The sequence below is a fragment of the Motacilla alba genome, chromosome 7 (genome assembly GCF_015832195.1).
Source record: "Motacilla alba alba isolate MOTALB_02 chromosome 7, Motacilla_alba_V1.0_pri, whole genome shotgun sequence".
Taxonomy (NCBI): Eukaryota; Metazoa; Chordata; class Aves; order Passeriformes; family Motacillidae; genus Motacilla; species Motacilla alba.
In genome coordinates, this window is record NC_052022.1 from 29416882 (window position 1) to 29435138 (window position 18257).

The following is an 18257-nucleotide window of genomic DNA, read 5'->3' on the forward strand; positions in this document are numbered from 1 at the left end:
AACCTTGACTTATTTTACTTTATTAAGAAATGAGATGGTTGCTGAGCTGAGCTGCTCCTGGCTCTTGCAAAGGAATTTCTTGTTAATGGTCAGAGAGATTGCACTGCCAGGCAAATGAGCAGGGTGAAGCATTCCATGACAGCTCCCAAGATCTGAGCTCATGCCCGACATGCAGGTGTTGGTAAAAGATGCAGTTTTTCACCTTCCTCTCACTGGTCAAGAGGTGTAGAATTTGGATTACTCATCATTATATGATGGTTTAAATAATTTTCATCGCAGTTTCTAATTCCCACACTGCCTTGTACCAGTGCTTTCCAGAATCATTTGCAGGGAGCTCTACTGTCACTGTGATATTTTATGAAAATCCCTTTGCTGGGATTTTTTCTCCTGGGAAGCTGGGAAGCTTCAGCTTCTCCATGTTGTGCTGCTTTGGAATGTGGTTTGGAGAATTGTTTATCCAGCATGTGAATTGTTTTTTCCGAATGACCAATCACAGCCAGCTGTGTCAAGGCTCTGAGCAGTCACAAGTTTTTGTTATTCTTCTTCATTCCTTTCTAGCTTTCTCATGTATCCTTTCTCTATTTCTTTTAGTATAGTTTTAGTAGAGCATTTTTAATATAATATCATAAAATAATAAATCAGCCTTCTGAAACATGGAGTCAAAATTCTCATCTCTTCCCTCGTGCTGGGACCTGCAAACACCGCCACACTCTACATCTACTGCAGCTTCATCCACTTTATTCTCATCAAAAAAAAATCAGTAAAACTCAAGTTGTCTTCATGTCTCTTCCAGGGGAAAGTCAGCTCTGGAGAGGCTGCAGTAGAGGTAATGGACACTGAAGTGATGATTAGGTTTCTAGGTGTGTTAGGGCGGTGACAATTGGTGTGTGCTCCTGGAGCTCTCAAACCATTATGGGTCACCTCAGACAGTGAGGAGTGTTGGGGTGATGAGTGTTCCATGTCAGAGCAAAGCTAGAGGTGTGTGCTGAAGAGGGAAGGTGACTCTTAAGCCTCCCATGGACATGAAACCCTTGTTTCAGAACCTGAAAGCTGTGATTTGTGCAGGGTGGTGTTTTTTGGGCTGATGGAGCACATACTGTGAGGGAGGGGCTCCATGCTGTAGCCTGGTTTTAAACCACCCTTTTCACCAGCAGAGGTGAAAGCTTCATTTGTATGAGCCCCACAACAGTGCAGGAGTGGAGCACCCTGTAGTAACTTCTGAGATGTTAGTGCATATAACCCTTCATCCTTGGAGGGTGAATTATTAAAGTGAACTTCAGGTTGCAGGTGTGCTTTACCCTAAAATGCAAGATCTAGTTATTTCAAAACAGGGCTTTAAGGCTTCAGGCAGAACTTCTAGTTCTCTTAGCAAGGACTCAACTGTCTATGGAATAAATTCTAAAACCTCCAAGAACATAATTTAGTTATCAAAGAAATCTGGTAGTAAGCGCTACAGCTCTTTCTAGTAACATTTTTTAGTCGTGTAATGTATTATCTCCTTTGAATATGAAAAGAATTGTTCAGGATAGTAGCTATATATAAAGGTAGGGGAGGAGACAAGAAATTAATTTTTGCTTTTCTTCTGTTTACTCTAGTAAATATGGGGACTCAATTTTGTTAATTGTTTATACTGAAGTATAATGGAAAGTATTTAGCCTGTCTCTCTGATTCCCATAAAACTGCAAATCTGTGGTGACAGTGTGAATTTCACAAAAACTACGTGCTACTTGAACATAACTTTTTTTTCTCAGAACAGAATATCTTTTTTAGGTTACCTGTTACATACCTATTTATCTAATATAGTCGAAATTTTGTCTATAGCTTATTTAGTATATGACAAATCATAACTGATTTTTCTACATTTTCTCACATGTGACAAGGATAGAACTCTGTATTGAAGAATTTTGTAAGAGGAGCATTTGCTGATGGACAGGGATACGAGAAAACCTGAAAATTACTGCTTGGACTTTATCCACAACTGAGAGTATAATCTTTGCAATGTATTGTCAAAAGTAATTGGTTGTTTTTCTGGTTTTGGTATATTTTTACAAGAAGTACTGGCATCTTGAGGAAGATAATCTTGATAAATGTAACTTATTGGATCTAGTGAGGGAGAGGTAGCTAAGTAAAAGTGCAGTGGTGGGTAATTCACAAGAAATCAGAGTACATAATGAAATTATGCTGTTTCAATGCCCTAAATTTCTGCAGCTCTGAGGTCAAACATGGTCAAACTCGTTTTTAGAAGTCTCTGCCATAACTTTTTCTAATCTATTTCCTTTGTCTTTAGTATTTGAATCCTTGACTTATTACTACAGTTGTGGAATTTGTGTTTTGGTGGAGTGCTGGTGGCAAATTCATGAGAAGCATAGAAACACATGAGGGTTCCACACATTCTCCTGCATGGGATCATTTAGGTTGTAAAAGATTGAGCTCAATCATTAACCTAGAAGTTCCATCACTAAACTAGGTCTCTAACACCATAAATACATGTCTTTTAAACACCTTGGCCCATGAAAAAAGCCTTCTTAAGGGCTGAGGTGAATCAAAAAGCACATTAGTGTCTGCTGAGCTTTGTCTTGTATTTAAAAGGTCATTTGGTCTCCTTTCACATTACACATTTGCCCTTTTGCAATCAGAGTTAATTATTGCACATAGTGGTGTACCTTTATCTTTTACATATGTTCTCATCATACTAAGTTAGTAATTCTGTGGAAATGCTATGCAAAATCAGCTGTATGTCTCTTTGGAGTGCTGCAAAAATTAAGCAGGCAGAATTAACCATGAAACCATCTTCTTTTTTGACACCATGTTTGTTTGACTCTATACTTGTTTCATTTCTGTTGAAGTGAAATATCCTAGAGCTGTTTCAGGGCAACTTGTGCACGAATGTCTATTTTCTTCAGCATGCTATTCTTTCTATTGTTTAGTACCTGGCTTTGTGTTTCTTTTAGATTTTAATGTATCATCATAGTTCTTTCCTCCCCCTCTGCAGTCTTTCACAAATAATTGAAGCAAACGTGATAGGGTTTTGGCAGACCATCTGTTATGTTTGGTATCCATACCCAACAAAGACAGAGTGGTCTCATGATAAACAAGTAGACAGATTAAGGACTTCATGTTCTTAAACCTTGGAAAAAACAGCTTTTTTCTTTCTTTCCATTCCAAACGTGTTGGCTGGATAACAAAATCACTTTTAACATTTCAGTAGTCGTGACAATTGTGTCAGAAGTTCTGAGTAAATAAAATGTGTGATGATCAAAACCCCGCAACCTCATGATATTAGATACTCATGGTTCAAGTCTTTGTGATTTAGTGACTTTTCTGGCTGAAGTGAAGCGCGAGAGTTTTCACAGTAAACAACTCTTCTGCAATCAGCTTTATGGTTTTAGAAATGTTACCAGTTACATGCAAAAGCAGGTGTACTGTCCAATTACTGCCTGAAAAAATATTTTGTTATTAATGCAAGTGATTCTCCTGGGGGTTTTGCGTTTCAGTCTTTTGATATTGTTAAAGGAAGCTTTTAACACTGTAAACAAATACTGCTAAGTCTGCACTTAGCGTTAAAAAAAAAAGTTTTCATTTGTCAAAAAGAAAAATTTGTGTACTTTGAAATTGCTGTGGCAAGTTTTTGGGTTTATTTTGAAAGGTTGAGTTTGCATCATTAACCTCATCTTTCTCCTCAGAATCATTACATTACATACAGGGCAGTTGATCCCATGTCTGATGGGATGATTGCTCAGGTAAGGAAATATTACATGGCATTTCCACAGGACTTGTGGCCAAGCCAGAAATGCCGTTTTAATCCACGTGTTGCCTTACTTGGACTGGGAATCAGGCACAGGGCAGGTTGTGCAGCTTTATCTCACCATGGAGGTAGAAGACAGGTTTGAAATTTTAAGTCGTTTTTGTACTTTTCATCCTGAGTTTGTTTGTGCTTAACAACTTCATTTTACAGTCTGTAGATAAATGTGACATTCTCTGTAAGTCACTACCAGGGCCCAAGGGTGACAAATGGGAAAATCCCCACGGGTTTGCACTCTAAATCTTCCAGCTCCCAGTTCTCATTACTTTGCTGCTTCTGAATGCATTTCATGTATCAAGGGAAGGGAAGTGGATGCCTGGAACTGGTGAAAATTACTGAATGGGTTGCATGTTGTATAAAACATATGTTTAATATTATGGCATAAACCACAGATTTGGCAGCCAGCCGCAGATTAGTAAAGCTTAAAAACTTTGATTTGTTAATTAGATATAAAGATCCCATGGTATTTACAGTACCCTTTGTAAAAAGATGGGTCGTTAGTAATGTCACTGTAATTTAGCTATTGGAAGAGAAAGCTTTCAAGTGTGACCTGCTGACCATGTTATCCCCTTTCACCTTACATTTGTGTTTGTGACAATGCAGTATCTACTTCTCTCTTTGTGCACACTGTTTTCTGTTCACTTGCCATGAATATTTCTAAAAGGCATTTGGAGCATGCTCATCATTGAGACATGTGTGGTTTCATACTTGGAATTTCTGATTTTTCACATGCACTCCATCTCATTTCTCCAATAGAGCTGCAGCCCTGCCATGCATTCCCTTTGGTAAGAACATCAGTTGTAAATTATTCAGAGTTATTCTGTTGGTTTAAATAAGTCTCTAAACACCATGAGTCCTTCTTTTTCAAATCCAAATTCTCTTAGCTTTTTTATAAGCCCTTGGCACTTGGTCACTTTATAGTTTTTGGTAGGATCCTCAGTTTCTATCACTTTGCATCTCTATACGGCAAAGCAATTCTTAAACTGCTCTATCCATCCACCCAAACCACAATGACTCATTTCAGCACCTCCTGATGATCTGCAAATGCAGAACAGACACTTGATAGGGTTGAAGCTTCTCTTGGCCTCTCTAAAAATCTTCACGGAGCCTTTTATTGGCTCTGCTGAGTGCTGTTGTAGCTTAATACATTGGTCTGGGACGTCTCGTCCCAGTGTAGGCGAGTTTGTCATTGAAGCAACATATTGTTTACTGATACTTGGCATCGCTAAGTAACATAACAGCTAAAGTCTAAATAATTTAACAACAACAGAGCAGGTGTCATAAGACTCACTGCATTTTTTTGAAGTCTATTTCCAGAACTGATGTGTCACCTTAAAAACATAGTGGGTTTTTTTTCTTTCCCTTCAAACAGCGTTGTATCTAAGCTGTACCCTGAGCTTGCCAATCTAATATGCTTCTCTTGTTTCTTCAGAGAATAGGTCAAACCAACACCTGCAGGAAAGTCTCTTTAGATTTGTCAGAAAGTATTCAGCAATCAGTTTCACTTTGCAGTTGATTTCTTGTATTGATTGTATTATTTCAGTATACCATGAATCTGCCACTTTGTGCTCCTATTCAGGGGACTCTCTTATTCTTAGCAGCTCCTTTTATTTTTTCCAAGTCTCATGAACTACAGTATTTCTACAACTTTTGAACACTTGCAAAATTATGCCCAGAGTTATACTGAGAGGGAAGAAGAATTTTTCTTTTGTTACTCAACAGTAAGTCAAAGGGCATTGAAGGAAAGGCTCAGATAGTATCAAAACTTACATGCAATTTATAAATTGGCTTTAGGTTTTCATGTGTGTGCCTCAGTGTGTGAAAAGGCACATTTTTTTCCCCTTTTAGACAGGGGGAAAACAGACAGACTCTTATTTTGTAGCATCTGTGATCCTGGCATGTTTTTACAGGAATTTACCTCTAATGGAGACCTGGAGAATTCTTTTCTTCCTCAGTCAAAGTTAATTAGTTTATGGCTAAAGTTGTTTGCTATTGTATGAAATGTGCCTATCATAATCTCCAGGCACATGTACATAAATTAATACATAAAATTGACCTCGTTGCAAATAAAGAGAACTTGCCAACCTTCCCTTTGCTTCTGCAGCCCTCCCTCAGGCAAAAGCCTGAATAAATAGATAAACCCTACAGCACGCCCTGAAGGCTTGTAAATGTGGACTCTGCCAGACGGATGGGGTGAGGGGGTTTGAGAGAACCTTGCCACTGGGCTCTGTGTTTAGGGCTGCTGGTGAGAGTAGATCAGCTCGCCTTGACTTTAGGAATAGGATGGAGAACGAGTTAATGTTTCAGGGATTCATAACTCTAGCACCTTGAAAGTTGATGTTTTATGCCATTAAAGTGTGACGCTTCTGTAGGATTTGTAATTTTTTTTTTTTTTTTCACTAATAGTATGGCTGTCAGAGTACTCAGCCTTTTTCAAACTTTTTTTCCACCTGAAATAGCAACTTAGCACTTTGGGGAAAAAAGTCATCAGGCCCAAATATAGAGAGGTGATGACTACTTTGCAAAATCAACATAATTTTAAACTTCAAGCCTGTATGTGGCATTTATGGTTGAGTTATTAGCATAAAAAGGAAACCAAACAAAACCCTTATGGTTATTTCCCTTGGTAGGATAGAGTACAGTGCTAAAGTAGCAAAAGGAAATGGAGCTCTTAATAGCTGCAACATGAATAAACAGGCAAGTTTATTATTTTTGCTTGATATCTTGTTGAAGAAAAAGTAAAAAAAAAGAGTTCAACTCTTGCAATTAATCATAGTAGCAAAAAAAATCACTATTCTATGCTTACCATAAATGCCTATGGTCCACATTTTCAGTTTTAATTAGATTTTTTTTTCATGCTGTTGGCTTAGTATCTAGCAGAAGACAAGGAAAGAATGTGATATAGGAGACCCTTGCTACACTTAATAAAAACTCAAATAAAAAATTTTATTTGAATAAAATTTCATATGGCAATATTATGGTACTTATGCTGAATGAAGAAATGAAAATTGAGTAATCACTCATTAGTGTAAATAAGTCCTTTAATGAAGGGAGAGGGCAGCAAGTAAAGTAAGGCAGAAGGAAAGCAATCCTTGATTATTTGAAACATGACCTGTTGGACATGTCTGCTATGTGGTAAATGGATTTTTGTGCTTTTGAGACTAGTGGTATGTCCTGTGGCAGTTGACAGAGAAAGCTTATTGACTGAACACAATTCTGTTAATTTATCCCAGTTATTCTAAAAGTTAATACCACTTAGTATCTCTCAAATACATATACAAATACTTATTGCAATGCAGTCTGCTGATGGAAAAAATAGAAATAAGTAGAATAATAATGAGAGCTTAATAAAGAAAATTTAAATCAGAGAGTGCTTTGCATTGAAAGTGATAAGAGATTTACTGATTTCACTTATCTAGGGACAAGTTCTTTGTGGATGGTTTCTGTGCCTTTTGAGCTATTTTTGTGCAAAATACCTTAAAGGAAATTGGATTTCACTTGATTATTCAGGACCAAATAATTGGTACAAAAGCATAAAAATTGAGACCTTCAATGATTTCTTGAAATGCTCACCAAGGTGGACTGTACAGTATTTGGAGCATATGTTTAAAAGAAAATAATTTTTTTCTAGTCTAATACTATTAGAAAACATCTCAATTCTTTAATAAGCAGTTTCCCTTGTGCACATGGCAGAAAGAGCAGCACTTTTTGAGCACCAGAACATGACCACAGTAGGACAAGTACTCCTGGGTTTTGAGAAGCAGACCTCCTAAGGGACATCACGAAACCCCATTTTTCCAAAGGCTTAGGATGAAAACAAGAGGTAAATATTGAGATGTAGAAACCATAACGCAAAGCTCAGCCTCATTTTTAAGATGAGGGAAAGAGTAAATCGTTGGTAGTAGAAAGCGATAAGCCTTTAGTGCTTCCAAAGTGCTCAATGCACTTTTCTCAATTGGTGTGAAATGTAATGTGAAGTGACATGTAGTACTCATTTGGCACAAAGAAATGGCGAAGTACTGTCTTGGTATTTCCAAGCAAGCTGAAAGCTGGAAAGCAGTTTATCCCTAATTAAGCAATGCAGACTTAGTCATGAAGTGCAAATTATTTTAAGGGCTGGCCATATGACTTCTGTGTGGAAGATGAATTTGGATACACCAAATGAGAGAAATATGCTAGAAACACCAGAAAAGTCCTGTCACATATTTTTGTGCCATCTACTTCTTTTGCTTGTGATCCACAATTCAATATTGGGGGCTTTCTTCCCTAGACTTTGAGCTTTTTTTAAGTCTTGTTGGGTTTTGTTGGAGCAAATGAAATCTATCTGAGGTGAATTAATTTTGTTGCTGCCTTTAAAGTGTCTCTTGCTTTCTCTGCTGAAAGTGTCTGTGGTGTTTCATTGAAGCATGAGTTGTACACACAAATATGACATAGTTGTGTTTGTGGTATATTTTTATTCATAAATCAAGAGTAGACTTACAATGCTCTTTACAGTACCAAGAGAATTCTTCATTTATGTAAAATAGTTCTGTTTCAAAACAAGGATTGTTTCAAATGACCTTAGAAGCTTGAGATGGATTCCATGCTACATTTCTTACTTTGCAAGTGAAAAAGCTTTTCATTGTTCTCAAAAATGGATGGCAAGATTTGGTATCATGCTATGAAAAATGATAGTGGTACACGGATTCATATATTAATGCCTTTCGTACTTCCCTGTCAAAAAGAAGAATAATGCATGAATACGTGTCTTCAAGTTCAGTTTCAGGATATAACCATTTTCAGAACAAATTCTGATTTGCTTTCATAAACAGCATTGAATATGGTGAGTATATGCAGCTTCTCCAGCACAATAATGTTTTGAAATGTATTCAATATTTATTCTAATATCCTGAACTCAGTATTCAGTAATCCAAACCATACGATGCTGGCATGGTTTTGCCCAGCTGTCTGTTTCAGAAGCTTATGTTCATGGAGGATTGCTTTAAAATTTTTTCCCTGAAAGTCTTTGTTTTCATAGTCTAAAACCTCCCTTCTTCATACTCATATGCCTCAAATATACAGGTTCACGATACTTTAGTTGCAATAGTTCAGCAGAATGTTGACGTGCCTAAAGGTATTTGTAATGAATGTGAGGGAGCAATAGGTGCAATTTGCTTTGTGCTTGCTGTTACTGAACTGCTGCACCAATTTAATCTCAAAAGGCTACAGGGTAATGAATCAGATGGACTTTTCCAGGTTTTGTAGAATATTTTATGTTCAGCATTCAAAAGTGGCTCTGACAGCAAAGGAGAAAATTCATTGAAGCCATTTTTACATGTACTCCTTCCCATTGCTGCTCTCTCCTTCTTACCCACCCCCTGCAAAAACAAACAAACAAAACAAAAAACAAATGAAAAAAGCCCCCCAGAAATAAAAAAAAACAAGAAACCAAAGAAACACAAAAGCAAACCAAAACCAAACCCCTCAAACAAAAAACCAAGTCCCAACCCAAACCCAGAAACCATCACAGCCCAAGAACCCTTGCCCCAGTTATGTGGGGAGGCATCCTTAAGTTTTTGGTGTGTGCAAATTGAAGTGGCATTAAACAGCCTGGAAGGAAGGAGAACAAACAAACAGTTCATCTGCACAGAGAGAATGCGTCTGTGAGTAAGTAATTTAGTTTATAGTGTGGAAGAAAGAAGTGACTGAACAGTAATTAGTTTACTGTATTGTTTGTAATAATGTTATATGATTAACAGAGCATAAATGGAAGAAGATGAGTGAGGGATTTTGCATTAGTGCTGTGGATTGCCTCAGCTTTGATATAAACATGAGAGGATTAGCTCTTTATTAACACGTCTGTTGGCAAAAGATGAAATATTTCTGGTGTTGCTCTGTATAACTTCCAATTTTACAAATAAAGCAATGAAATACTCTTTTTCCAAGGGTCAAAGTCAGCAAAGGAAGAACAGAAATCTACTTTCCTGGGCAATGACACCTGGGTCTGTGACAAGAGAGGAATACTGCTGATGGGTTTTTTTAGGCAGTGGCCAGGCCACTGTTCAGCCTAGGAGAACCAGGGTATTTTCCTATTTCGGGGAGAGTAGAGTGCTGTGGCAAAATGCACTAAGACAAGGAGAATAAAAGAAACTTACTGAGAACTAGAACTACAATGCCCCTTCCCTCCATTAAACTTTATAACTTGTATGTGTTTTCAGTTCTTTGAAGAGGTTTAAAATTTCAATTTAAAACTGAAAAAAAATTGACACTCTTCATGTTGGACTGTATTTCTTATTTTTCTTTAACAACTCTTGTTTATTGCTGACGTTTTCTGCAGAAATTTGCCCATTGTCAGAAAGCTAAATAAAAGGAATGTCCAACTGGAATGATACTATATTTTGCATCTCGTGGAGCTCAGTATTACTGAATAGGAAGGAAACTGGTGACCTAAGATGTTAAATTGGCTTTGTAAGCTTCCAGCTAAAGAGCCAGCTGAGAGGAGGGTCACAAAATCATTGGGGCTGGAAGGGACCTAGCCACCATGCTGCTCAAAGTAGGTCAGCTGTGAGGATCATCTGAGCTTTGGCCAGTTGGGTTTTGAAAGCTGCCCAGGATGGAGGTTGCACAACCTCTTTGGGCCTCTGCTTCTCTGCTTAATTATTTTTTGTAGTGACTCTTTTCCCCTTGTACTGCTGGGGTAGTTTTTTTCAATTAGTGCCTGCTGTCTCTCATATTCCTGTTGTGCATCTTGGTCAGCCCCTCAGTACTGGATATTACTGGAGAGCTACTGTTAGTTCCCTCACAAAGCTTTATATATATATGAAAAAATATGCACACATATATTATATATAGAATATATGTATTATATTTTTCCAACTCCAGCCATGTTGCTTCAGTATCTTCTCAAAGGACTTGCACACTGACTATTTTTCCTTTATTACTGCCATTAATTTGCTAGTTCTGGAGGGCACACTAATGGCTGCAGTAGGTACAGACAGTCTGACTGGAGCAAAGAAGAACAATTGCTTGCCTTGAACAACTGGCTGTGCTTCTCTGCATCAAATACTACTCAACCTCTCTCTGGTTGGTGGGGTTTTATGGTAGAGTAAATGGTAACAGTGCTCTCTTCCTGGTGATTTTCTACCTGCAGAAGATGGTGGCTGCTGAAGAGCAGATGTTCTTTGCCTTCAAGTGAGATCCATTCCTTCCCTGGAAGGGGAGTAGCTCTGCAGCTAGTCTGAGTACTTGTGTGAGATTTCCTTGTTTCCCCACATGTTTCCCTTTCCAAAGAAGAAATAAGGAAAAGGAGTCTCTTAACAGCGAGTTTCATATTGGTCACACAAATTTAGGAACACAAATATCCCAGATTTGGGAAACATGCTGAATAGCCAACCCTGAATTTTGAGGGGAAATTTCTCTTTAAGGAATGGTAACACAATATTTTGAGGACAGGAGAGTAATGGACTTGAAAGTGTGTAAGTGAATAGTCTTGCATAAGGAAAGACAACACGCTAGTTATTTATAGTTCTAACAGTAATTTGGTGGTTGTGGCTCTCCCCTGCATTTAAACTGTGTGATAAGTAAGAGTTCTTTTGTACCAGCTGGTCTAAAGTACGTGGTACATCATGTTAGAGTAGAAAGTCAATGCATGTACTTGCTTTTAACCTCTGATACAGTAGGTGTTGTCCTCTGGGGTGCACCAGGAAACACTTCTCCTTCAACGCTGTTGGAATGGTGAGTCAGCTCACTCTGCAGGTCTTGTTTGTCCTCATCCTCTTCTGGGATTTCTGAACTGGAAGCTACTTCTGCAAGGTCTTTTTAGAGTCTTTACAGCAACTTTGTGGATGACTGCTGCTAGAGGTACTGCAGAGCTCAGTAGGTTTGGTTACATTCCTGAAATCCCCTCAGGTATTACATGGGATAACACTAGTGCAGTACCCCTGCAAACACACAGAACACAGCTCACTCACTGCAACCATGAACTGTGCTGTCATGCAGGCTGAGGAACATGTGTTCAGACTTCTTTTAGGTACTATTTGTATGGGCTTTAAAGGGTCAAGGGTAGTTTTAGCTGAATGAAAGCATTATGACATTACACAGAAAAGTCCTCAGTCATTTACAAGTTCATATCATGAATAAATGTCTTTAATGTCCAAGATGTAAATATTCATTCAGACCCAGATCTCTTGACTCTGTAACATTATCATTAAAACTTTTTTTTTTTTTTGCTAGCCAATTTTTTCCTTTAAAACTGAAGAAGAGTCTTCTACTGAGCTGTCAAAGCTGTACCATTTTTTTGTTGTCTGTCAAGTGTTTCTGTCTTCTTTGTAGGGAAGGAAGTCGAGACAGCAAAACTTTGGGCTCAGATGTGTTTAATACAGTTCATATTGAAATAAATGAAGATGGAGGTGAAATACACCAATATCCATAGTTCAGAGAATATCCTACCTGCCATTAGCAGCTAAGATGACTTAGTGATTGCTGAACTTGCTCAGTCTAAATGTGACTCTTGGCTTAAAAAACACTTTGTCCTTGGAGTCCTTTATGAACTTCCTACATGTATTGCACTCACCTGATTGAATTTCATGAACTGTGAACCAAGAAATCTCCCAGATGTTTCAGAGGGAGGTGAAGCATGTGCTGCTTGTGAAGTTGGTGTAGATTCAGTAGGGAATGAGAACCCAAACTCCAGTGCCATAATAGTTTAGAGTGTAAGGAAAAAGCCTCCCATCTGTTTGACACTTCAGAGGCAGGATATCTTAAAAAGATTTTGCAGAGATGTAATAGCTAACTCACTTCTGAAGTAAAACACATGAAGTGGGATAAGCAGGATCTGTTGGATGGGGTGGAGATATGTTAATATCTGTTGTGTATGTCCTAATAAGGATGAGGATTTTTTTTCCCCCTTTGGCTACTCAGACGTTTATACTCCATGTAATTGCATGTTGTTGCCTTCTTGAGGGCTTCATAACTGCCAGATACTCTTGAGGAATGAGAAAAAGCTGTGGAAAAGTCAGAGTAGGCATATCCCTCCTGCAGAGGGAAGGTGGTCTCTAGTGAGAAATTACCTGGGTCTCGGGCTGAAGCAGAGGTGTACCCTTAGGTGAGAAAGATGTAAATTCTGCCCTGCCTTGGCATGCATGACTCCACTGTTGTGTGTGAGTATCCAGTGCTGATGATGCATCTCTGCCCACAGCTCAGGGCATTGTGTCCCTTGGCTTTTGCTGCCCACTGCAGCAGTGAAGGGTGCCCAGGGGAAGTGCTCAGGCACCTCCACTGTCTGCTCTCCCTTGTTCTCCCTTGCCCTCCCTTGTTCTCCCTTCTGTGTGCTCTGAGCCTTCTCAGCCCCCTGTGCTGTCTCTAGTCAGGCCTCTTGACTCCATTTACCTGCAGCAGAAAGCCAGGACCAAATTTCAGGCTTTTTTCTTGCATACTTTTAATGTAATTGTTTATTTGTGCAGCTTTTGTTTAGAGACAGCAAATCTATTAAAATCCCAAGGAAGTAATGAGGGAGCTTGTGCTTAAAGGTAAAGCTGGGTGGTTATGCACAATTAGCTCAGTGCAATACTTGTCTTGTAAAACTCTGAGTAATGATGAGTCCAATTTTAAGGACTCATTTGCTACCAAATGCCTTCAGAGACAGAACTATGAGAAAATGTACGTCCCTCTGTGCCTGTTTAATCATTATTGAACCCAAACTCACTACCTCTGTTTTGAGGGGAAAAAACTTCCTGGTTTTAACTGTAAGATTTCTGCCTCTTCAAATCCAAGATGATGGAATATTGAATTGTAACAGGAACACTGTTTCAAGCTCCTGAGCAGAAATATTTTCATGACTCTCTTATCTTAGAATGAGCAGTTCAATTTTTCTTTTTCCTAGCTGTGCTAACATTTTAAAATTCTAACTGGTTTATTTCCTGAATGTGGCTACAGACCAGGTTCCTGGAAGTCATCTCTCATTCATTAGGACTCTGAGAAGGGCCACCATTTGCATGCGTCAAGTAACTAATTTAGATTTCTTGTATTTTACATATATGTGACTCTTCTTGGTAAAATCACCTTGGGAATTTGATAAGGATATTTTTGGTTTTCTTTAAATTTGTCTCTCTGTATAACTGAGAGCAGAAACAAAAATAAAAGCTTTATATAAGTTCTTGGTTATATGCCTGTGAAGAGTCTATGGAGATGAATTTATATAACAAATTTTAATGTTTTTTATAATGAAATAGTGTTGAAAAAAGTCTAAAAAATCAAATATAAACAGCTTATCAGTCCTGTGTCTTCTGCAAGCTCTTCCTTGCTTTTCAAACAACGCACCTCCTTATAGCTACAATTAAATTTTAGTGCAAACTGTTATAGGTAAAGGCTCATTGTCATTGCTAGTAATTTATGGTGTCAAACCCTTAAGGTTTTTTTACAGGTACAGTATGGCTTATTTACTGTTCCCATGATCCCTTGTGATGGATCATTACAGATGTTTAAAGTAACTTATGCCCTCAATTGTAAGAATGTTACCAGTTCCGATTTTTCCTTTGCTATACATCATAAGCTTTGAAATTAATTGCCAGTTTTGTTACAGTTCTAGAGCAAAGTATTTGGGAATTAGCTTGTGATGGTATAACATGAAAAGAAAAGCTCTTATTTGATCAGGTAAGAATGCTAGAGAGCTTTGGTTGTGTATCCTAAAAATATGCATTGCTAGAGGTATGCTTTCAGGAAAAAAAAAAGTGTTGTAATGTAGGGTAATATCAGGGACAAATGCAACTGTATTTTTTAAGCCTTCCAGATTTTATGGGTGAAATTGTCATTGTTTAAAAAACACCTAACAGGGAACAATTACAGGCAGCAGGTATCTCCACTGCAGAAGTATGAGTATCTCTTCCTGTGTACCTTCAAACTAAATGTGAATTGTGCTGGTTTGCAACTCCTTCCTTTGTTTTTCTGTGCCAGGAAGGCTGGGCTGGCTAGGGCTGGAAGCCTGGGGTTGCCCCTCTCTGGTGCTTGGGAAGCAGAGATGCCTGCCCTGAAGCTCAGAGGCAGGCTAGACTGTCTGTAAAAATGCTTTCATATCTGGTCTTGATGAGTCCCGTCTTGAGCAAAGCAGAGCAGGAAGGGGCAGTTACCTGACTCACTTATTTGGAGATGTGTGGGGATAAGACTGGGCGCTTGTCTGTGCTTCAGCTTTCAGCTGCTGCCCTGGTCCAGAGCAGAGCAGTCTGGAGGCTGTTTTAGCTTGATCTGCAACCAGAGTATTTCTTCTTGCTCCTTCAGAAGTGTTGGCAAATATAAAACTGTAGTGTTAATAAAAATGCGTGTGTCGAATAGACGATGGAAAAGCAACAGGGAACGGAGATGTCCTCATACTATTTTCAACTTCAGTGCCTGTTATAAAAGTGAAATGCATTGGGTATGTTTCTGTAGAAAAGCTGTAAGGAAATGAAAGGAAGATATATTCACCCACATATTTCTATCCTAATGCCAGAAGATGAGGAAATACAATAATACGTGGGAAATAGTATAGAATAGCTGTTGTATGACTGCATAAATGCAAACAGTCCTTCCTTTGTTTTCTTGTCCTTGTCCATTTTGATATTAAAGTATCTGTAGCCCTTAAGGCTCACAGCCAGTCAGTCCCCTACCTGTACTGTTGATGAGGTTTTGCTAATTAGTACTAACCATCACATTTTGGAGGGGTTTCCTGTGTGTTTTTCCCTGTGGTGGGACCAGCACCATAGCATCTGATTGTACTTCATGTGTTCATGCAGCAGATGTTAATCTGGAGCATTTTACTTGTGTCATGGGAAAGAATTTTGCCGAGTGATTAGAATGGAGACATCTTCTCTTTCCTTTTCTCTGTCTCCAGTTTTAAGGAGGCGAAAAAAGACTTGTTGAGTGATAGTCCACACGTTTGGTAACAAAGTTGGCACATCTCTGATTTGAAGCAAGTCCTGGTTCATGGCTCTGCATTGTCTGTTGTTCTTTGGGTGCAATTTGAAAAACCATGTAGCTTCATTTTTTACACATTGCTTTGTCAGTAAGCAGGTGGCTTCACTGACAGCTTTGTTTGTGGATATGCAATCAGGCCCGAAGGAATGTGGGAAAGCCACAAGAGAAGATTTCTTGTCATCTGTCAAGGCTTGTCAAAGTAAAATTAGCAAGTGGAGAGAAATAGGGAATTACATATTTAGCCAAAAGAATGAAACGCAAAAAAAAAAATAGAAATACGTATTTATATATATATAGGAGCACAAATATGTAGATGCATGTATTTCTGCAAAACACTGAGGGAAGGAAGATATGAAGTGAAGCTTGTAACTGGCTCACAAAGCCATCTGCTAACAGGGAAGACTTTGAGGGCTGACTTTTTTTCAAGATTGACTCGTGCCAAGTGATCTTTGTCCTTGAAAATATCTATACATTGTCTTCAGAATGGATTCAGAATGACAGAAAAGCTGTTTGTTTAAAATTACACAAACTATGACAATAATGCCTTCAGTGAAGCCAGTATTGAAGTGGGAGGTTCTTCCCAGGCTTCTGTCAGGGCAAATCCATTAAAATCAGGGTAGAATAAGGCAAGCAGTCTAGGTTATCACTGCTACCTTTTTATATTTAGGAGGTATGATATTAATGGGACTCTAAATTAGGAAGAATAGTAAAGAGAAAAGGAAAACTATGAAAGAAAAGGACATTACCACGAGTATTGAGGTGTTCTGAGCTGAATACAAAATCATGTCCTAAGCCTGAACCATTACAAAGATAAGGAAGCGGAATGAAACTTTCATATCCTTGCAGGTTTTTAACTAAAAATTAATTTTCATGGAATGATGTGATGTGCCCAGATAAAACATTGAAGTTTAGCATATAACCCTGGCCCAGACAGTGTGCCACTTTTGCTACCCTTTGGGATTGCTGTCATGCTGTGGAGAATTGAGTGAACACTGCCAACTATTGGTAGATAAATGGAGAGCGTTACTCCCACAAGATGTGTATTAACATGCCATATGCCAGCAGCTAACGTGTTTAAGCTTAGGAAATTGCCATAGAGCATGAGGAAAAAAAAAATATAGTAAGAGGTGTTACCAACTGCATTATTGCACAAGCTACATAAATCTTAGAAGTCAATATTTTATTCAGTGTAATTCCACTTGATGCAATTAAAAGTAACAGGAGGAAGAAAATATTTCTATGCATAGGAAGCTTCTGGTTAAGGCTGGTGGCATAGGACACCTGTACTGCAGTTTGGAAATGACAGTGCACTTTAAATGGAATAGCTGCAGGAACAGATGCTCACACATTAAGCTCTCAGCCTTACACACAGCTGAAGTTTACTTTCAGGCTTGGGAAGTTTGTTTTCAGGCCTGTAGGGAATCTCAATGGGCTGTGTGACAAGTGGTCACCTTGCAGGAAGCAGGATAAATTTGCATTTTATTTCTATTAATTCCAGGTGCCTTTTTTTTTACCTTTTGAATATGAAATGGAAGTTCATGTAATGATTGTAGAGGATACCAGGCTGACAGCTCTGAAAACAAAACACTTCTGTTTATCAAGTGTCTAAATGTTCCTCACTTACAAAGTGGAGAAGATCCCATCTGTGGGAATGAATTTTCCTCCACAGATTTTTTTCTTCCCTGATTTCTGTTTATGACTAACCAGGAATGCACTATTGATCTGCCTTTCTGTTCTCTTTTGCTTATTGGAATTAGAAAATAGTCATGTAAATTGATCTCATGCATGCTTCTGTGCATGTAGATGATATTCAACTGGTTTAGTTTTTTGAGCCACTGTTTTCAGGCACAGTGTTAGTTCACATTTTGTGTTCTGGTCTTTGAATTGTTCTAGATTAATCTGATGGATTTCAGTGATTTAGGACTGACATTTGCAGCTTTGTTGATAGCTTCAGAAATCATAATTTTTCTCAAATTGCCCAGGCAAAAAAAGAGGTCAGTGTCCTGAACTGCTGTTGGACACTGGAAAACTAAATGGAGGTGATGGAACTTGCATTTGTCATGTTTTTCAGAATGCAGGCTTGGAGAACGTGATCTTGCCAAAATGTTGCTTGTAGCTAAAGCACTCCCATCTTTCAGAATGTGCTTGGTGTGGATTTGCACTGGACAATAAAACTTCTTTCCCTGTTTCGTGTTGCCAATGTGGAGCTGTATGTTTGTGTTATCTGTTGTGCTACCTCTGGTTTTGTCCAAAGTTATGGCAATTAATAATGAAAAAGGGAGAGGTTTCAACTACATGTACACTTGTAGCCCAGCGAAAAATAATATGAAATTCCTGCCCTCAGGAAAAAGAATATGAAATACCAGGGAAAGTCTCAAGCAAAAGAAAACATCTTTCACTGAAGGGAAAAAAAACTTAGAACAAATCACAAATGCAAGAGACTGCTGCTGAAAGTAAAGCTGCCAAAATTTAATTTGAAAATCTGATATCCTATAACCCTATATCAGATCTTCTATACCTTGGATATCTT